Source organism: Anarhichas minor, unplaced genomic scaffold (assembly GCF_050575085.1).
Source record: "Anarhichas minor isolate MPS153535 unplaced genomic scaffold, ASM5057508v1 ptg000074l, whole genome shotgun sequence".
NCBI lineage: Eukaryota > Metazoa > Chordata > Actinopteri > Perciformes > Anarhichadidae > Anarhichas > Anarhichas minor.
The window spans coordinates 11,256,306-11,263,406 of NW_027466520.1; positions in this window are offsets into that span (position 1 = coordinate 11,256,306).

Genomic DNA, 7,101 nt, shown 5'->3' on the forward strand with positions numbered 1-7,101 from the left:
GCAAAGAGTCATAGTGAACCAGAACTAAAATGCTACGATGTATCTTTTTCTTTTCCTTGGTCCGGATCAAATAAACCGAACTACAGGTGTGAAAGCACCTGAAGGATTCTGAAAGCATTCCTGATTCCAACCTCAAGCCAGCCCATTACAGTCTTGAAAGAGTGTCAGATGTCTGCAAACATCAATTTGCAGCAGCAAAAAAACATTTAGACACAGATGGTAATAGAATAATTGCTGCAGAGGAGAGATGTGTAAAATCCTTCTCAAGTGCTTTTTGAAGGAGACCCCCATGTTGGCCGGCCTTAGGGGGCAGACTGCTAACCTCTTCCCAGAGACGGTGACCCGCAGACGGTTAGGGGAGCAATAAGACTGGGCCTTCAAGCTCAGGTTAGTGGGAGGGATTCAGGGAGCCAACACTGCCATATTAATGCCAAACCCACATTCATATGAAAGCAGAGGACTTGAGCCCAGATACATAATTTAGTGCACAACCACATGTGGTAAACACAAAAGCTATACAGTCCTAATCAAGAAAGAAACATTACGCTTTGTATACCTGAACACCAACACACATAGGACAGAGATTCTCACTTATATTCTGCACACATAGCAAACAAAACAACTCTCTTTCTCCTTCACCTCACACACACACACACACACACACACACACACACACACACACACACACTCAGTGAGGGAGAGAAAGTTTCAATCTGGTTATCAGCCCTGGTCTCTTGGCTACAGGGCTTGTGGGATACCCCTGCTTCTTGGCAGTCATTTCTAACACAAGCCGGAAAAACAGGCTTTGGGTTTTTGTGTGTGCATGTCCGTGCTTCTGAGTCATTTTAGTTTTCACATGAGTGTGAGTGTGTTTTTGTAAGGCTTGTGCATTTTATTCGGGCTTTTGTTTGTGTGATAGCGTGTGTCTGCGTGCCTCTGCGTCCATGCACATTTCCCTGTGTGTGCAGATTGTAGCAGGCAGGCAAAAACAGAGCTATAAATAGATAGAGACGCTGGAAAATAAATGACAAAATATGTGAGGACACGACAATCAGTTAGAGAATAAGAAGAGACGGATCCAGCTCCAACTTGACATGTATGGTTTCTAAAAGATGAATCAACTCCTTCTGACTTTTTGTACATGCAACAAAAGGATTTCAAAATGTTTTTATGCAGGACTTTTTTTGGCTGTTACTTCATTTTTAATCGAAGGCAAAAAATACATTTTAGATTTATATGTGAATGTATAAATGATAGAAGGGCAGAGTCTAAATTTTAAACATGTTCAATTCTTTCATTTTATTTGGGCTAAATTGCCTCAGGGGCAAAAAAAAAAAAAATCTTTAACATTTCATATCGTGTTACTCAGACACTGTCTTCACACTGTACAAAGACTTTTCATATCTGAGTTATTCTAATTCTGTGTTTCAATAGCAGTAGCTTTTGCGGCAACTTTGAGAACTTGCATTGTATACCACAACACTACAGAAAAGGCACAGTTCAATTTGTGCCATCAGACCACAATAACAATTTAAATGATCAGGGTCATGATATCATTTCTGAGGTAAAGTTTAAAAGAAGGATATCCGTTTACATCTCACTTACACGATTTCCTGAGAAATACCACATGCACTTCTAACTGCTGTTTTTACTGCCTCCTGTCTGGGCTTTCAGGTCACCTCTTACCTTTAATTACCTCCATCTGTCCATCCCTGCATCCCTCCATCCATATATTCATTCTTCCAATTCTACCTGTTGGCTCCTTCGTGGGAATGATTAAAGTACGAAAGACCATCTTTTTTTTTTTTACATTTCTTGCAGCTCTCTGGTGTTGAGCAGTACTTGTTATGTTTGAAGCACAAAAGGCCTGCGTGCGGTCTTAACCACTTGGGTGAGTTTTTACTTCATTTTCACTTTTTGTAAACCTTATCACCGGGGAATCCAAATGTGCAACATATATTTTCTGGTTCGGGCATGTGACACATGTACGGCTTTGTATTGATAGATTCGGCATCGCCATAACTAATATAGTAGAAAAAGATTGCTGTGAACTGTGGGACTTGAAGGTTGAGTCGTTATCACAGGCTAACGATTCTGATCCAAATATACAGTTTTTGTCTCTGTTGTGTATCTATCCAAAATATTTGTTGCCTCCTCTTTACTCCCTCTGTCTGTCTGTCTCTCTCTCTCTCTCTCTCTCTCTCTCTCTCTCTCTCTCTCTCTCTCTCATAATCCATGCTGTCATCAACAGATTCAGATTTAAGCTTGCATTTCCTCCTAGAGGCCACTGAAGATGAAACGTAGCTGCTAGTTTGGCTCATATATGTCTCACTAAGTGCTGATGTGCCAGGAGCCCTCCTTAACACTGTTGCCTTAGCAGCCTTCTGTGCAATACCAACACACATCCTCTACCGGTTTCAGTGCATTTGCACACATGACTTGTACCTCCTTAATCCTAAACAAAAAAAGCAGATGGGTTGGTTTCAGATTTGATTTATCTCGAGATAATATCATTGGCATGCATGATGCTAAAGGAAGGGTGAGGTAACCTCCCTGCCAGCCAGCCAGCCAGAGCGCTAACATTGCTGAAAGGCAAAGAGAGGAGATTTACTAATCCCCACCTGCTTGTCAGGAGATTTTCAGTTACCTGCTAAAGCAGCCAGGCACTGGAAGGAATCTTGGAACTGAGTCAATATGATCGTGTGTGTGTGTGTGTGTGTATGTTTGCATGTGCACGAATAAGCTAGTGAGTAGAAAAAGAAACAACTGAGGGTGCGTGTGACACGGCGGGAATAAAAATGGCCTGCGTGCTTTGAGAGCAATGGTGTGTGTTTGTGAGCGTGCAAATGACTGCACCATGCAAAAAGAAAACAAACGAAAATATCTTAAGGAGAGACTTTTTGGGTGAAAAAGCTTTTTCATGCATGAGATCTGGTATTAGACAGAAACGGCCACACATAAAGCTCACAATACAGACATACTCTGAGCAACACTCATGCTGACTCACCTGTAGTTCTGCACTATACAATTACATCACTTCCTATATCCCTGTAATAAAAAAAAAATGTCAACACTGAGCAGGCTCCAAGAAAGCCGTTGAAGACAAACGCAAAACACGAGTGAGAGAAAGATTAATTTAACGAAAGAATCGTCAAGGTCCATTAGAAGTTGGAGTTGGCGTGAAGATCCTGTCTTTTTCGACATCCTGTATCCTTCTTTCTGCCGTTATAATGTTTACTGGGCAAACAGAAGGGTATAGACACAGGCGCACAGGTGGGAAGTGATGCTGAGAAGAAGAAGAAGAATAGCTGTTGCGTGCATCACTAAATAACGGCTTATTTACATGACTGTGTGCCTATATTTACCAGCTTCATTGTCCTAACTCGAAGGCACTCAATTAAGATTTTGTTGTAAATTGTGGTTGGAGAATTATTGCAAACAGCTCAGTGCCGCTGCCCTCCTCCCCTTTAATAAACCAGGTTAGTCTTCTCCTTGACTCAAGTTGTTTAATGACCATAGCTAATGCCGCTGTGCTCTCCCCTCTCTTTGTCTTGTCTGTGTAGCCAGCCTAATCGCTGCTGACAGTCAGCTTTGCTCTTTTATTAGCTCTGCGTCGCTTGCAATCAGTGACAGTGAAGTCAGGCAGCAGGAAGGGCTTGTGTGAACTCAACACCCACTCGGACTCGATGTTTAGATTTGCACATACACACACACACACACACACACACACACACAGACACAAATGTGTGTGTGCATTTTCACAAATAAACTTGCACTCCTCCTAAGCCATGTCAACAAACACCTGACCTCCTCAAGCGCGCGTATACATGCACGCACTTTGACTCACATGCATACATTCACACATAAATGCACATGCACGCGTTTATACGCACACGCACGTTTATACGCACACATCAAAAATAATGGAACAACCTCGACTAGGCAGCCACTGGCCTCACTGTATGTGGGTCAGGCCCATGCAAAGCTGTATTGATTTTGTGGGCCGTGTGTCTGACCGTGTGCCACCACGTTAAAAAAGGCTGGCTGCTTATACGACAGCTAGCGAGCATATCTAAAAACACACACACACTCACAGGCGAGAGGTTCCACAGTTTGCTAGCCTCTTCTTGTCAGTGCCCCGCGAATTGGCAGACAATGGACTTGTTTGATAAAGAGGAGGGCTGACATTCGAACGGGCAATTTGTGAGCGACGGGGCGGGAGAGAGGGATGGGGGCGGGAAGGGAGGGTCAGGAATTTGCCTCACTCCCTTTAAAGAATGTAGCGTCACCCATATGTCCGTCTGCCCCGGTGCATACTCGGTGGAGTGGAATGGCAGGGATGCGAGAGTGCTCGCTCCCTTTTTCTTTCTCTCTCTCTATTTCCAGTCTACTTTGCAGGGCTGACGAGCCTTTCTCCCCACTCTGGTGCAGAGCTAATGCTGTTTTGTCTATTGCATTAAACCATGCAGCGGCCATTTAGGACACTATGTAGGCCACGGCAGGGAGAGAGGGATGGCTTTAAAACCTGAGCCAGTTGAGGTCAGAGCAGCACATAACTCAGTCACAGTGAAATATTTCCCAACATTTTAAATGTCGCTCATCTTGAATGGCCAGCACCCATCCCTCCTTCCAGTAAACGCGCCGCACGCTCCATTTAAGTGCTTTTGAACGAGCCCTTATTAATCCCCCTAACTGCAGGTTTGCACCTCATATTTACCACAGCTGACCTTTTGACCTTAGCCACTGGCTAACATCTAATGTTGAAAATTGGCTAATTTGTGAAATGGCAGAATTTGGGGGTAAAGACCACTTAGAGCTAATGGCTGGCTCATCTGAATATAAGCGACATGCTTAGGGGAGGGCAAGCGCAGGGCAGCAGTGCTACCAGTGTTGGTGAGGTGTATTTGCGAGAATTGCCCATCCGAAGGAAGCCAGATATTTCTCCCCGGAACATCAATCTGAATAGCTAAGACTTTCACTGCCTCCATTATCTCACCATTCGTTATCCTTGTATGCTGTAGGCTTTTTCTCAATTACAGCCATTTATGGTTTCTGGAGTAATTACATCAAACTCAAGTCAGTTACCTGTAAGGTGTGTTCTACTGTAAATTAATTTGGAAGTTTCTGTCTTACTTCCTTTTCATTTTGGTAGTAATGGGCTGTACTTGTTCTTATGCAAGACAACCAGAGGGCTAAATGAATTCTGAGGCAGGAAACTGACCTCACGAGGGAGGGAGACAGAATTTCAAGAGTTCAGAGCTATTTCCATTAAAGCCGGGAGACAGAACATGATATGTGACAAACGATGCCAGACAAGCATATTGTGCCAAGCCGCTACATGCATGCAGAAAAGCTCACACGTAGATTATTGCTGTTTGACTCTCTGTCATGTACAAAAAAGTTCAAAACATCATTGATCATAATTTTGCTCTAAATGGTTGAATATTTGCTTTTATACGTTACATTATTTTATTTGAAGTATACTAGATTGTTTTTGTAACCCATACGTTAAACATACGGTACAGTTTCATGTCATGGATTCAATTTGTATTAAAGTCTGATCCTATTAAACTGTTTTGCCAAATAAAGACATTTTCATAAAGCAATTAGAAAATACATACGAAGAGTTACTTACATGTAAAATACATGTAAAACATGCATGTCAAATTAATGTTTTTGACGATTTAGCTTTTTTTAAAACTTCATCAGGCAATGATGTGTTTTCCTGCACGGTGGAAATAGTTATAAGCAAATAGCAAATTGTTTAAATTATTTTTTAATTGTTACAACATATTTTCTCTGAAATTACACAAGAAAGTGTGCATGATTCCAGCAATACCTGAGAAAACTAATTTGTTCCTCTACTCCCTGTAATTTGAGTATTGGATGTTTCGCAATCTCTTTTACCTTCAGCATATTTAGCCAGCCCTTCATTTGCACTCGTCGTTAAGGCTAACAGCTTATTCAGCCTGTTTATGGATGGCCCCTCAGAGCTAAATTAATAGAAGAGGCTTTGGGGACCAGAGAGGAAAGTCATAAGCAAGACTGTAATGCTCATTTGCAACGTAGAGGCTAATTACCAATTTGCCACTCTCCAATCTTGTTTCATAATACGTTCACGGCTCAACTTCTTCTGTGTTTCGGTGCCTGGGAGCAATGTATGACTTTTATACAACAGAGGATGCTTTGCTTCTGTCTTTATAACTTCATGTGCTGGAGATATGGAGCTCTTAGACTTGCCCCACGCAGGCCCACATCTAACACACGCTCATGTGAGAATGGTGCTGCGATTGCCTTCAGCTTTGACTGCGTTCTCTATTTTATTTTATTTTTTCTTCATGTCTCGCAGAGAAAGAGAGAGATAGAGAGGACAAAAACATTGACGAGAGAGCGCAATTGAACGCCAGTCATCACTCTAAGATACCCCCCCGATGATAAAGCTGCAAAAGGAGCTTTATTGAGATTCAGAAAAGAAATGAGAAAAAAACCTCTGAATTTTGTCAATTTTGTAAATCTAAAAAATACACTATGAAACCTTGACTATATTGTACAGCATACATAAAGAAAGGGCGCAAATATGATTATGTCATGTAATCTAAATCATTATTTACAAAAAGGAGTTATTATGTCTTCAGGAATAATAAGTACTAACAAGTTGAACTGAAAAAGCAGCAAAGGCCTGCAACTGCTTTGAATCAGTTACTTAACCTCGCCCTTTTTTTAATGCTCCTCTTGAGTGTTTCCTTGTTTGTATGAAAAACAGACAGAAACAAAATCGAATGCAACGTGCAGGATTTACACTATATCAACAAATCCATTGGGAAGTCTGATCTCTGAGAGATGTTGTACTAAAATGTGGAATAAGACGCAAGCAATTAAAGACTCATGCTGACATCATGCATCACCTGGATTGACTTTGCCTTTCATGTGTTTTTCACGTCTGGCTAAACAACTTCCTCAAAGTGACTGTTAATGCCGTTCATCTCACAGCAAACAGAGTCAGTGGATTATCTGGCTTTAAGAAGCGCATTCTTAAAAATCCAACAAGTATGAGTTTAGGGTGTGAGCTTTCAACACTTGCGCTCAGTTTTTATGTGTACT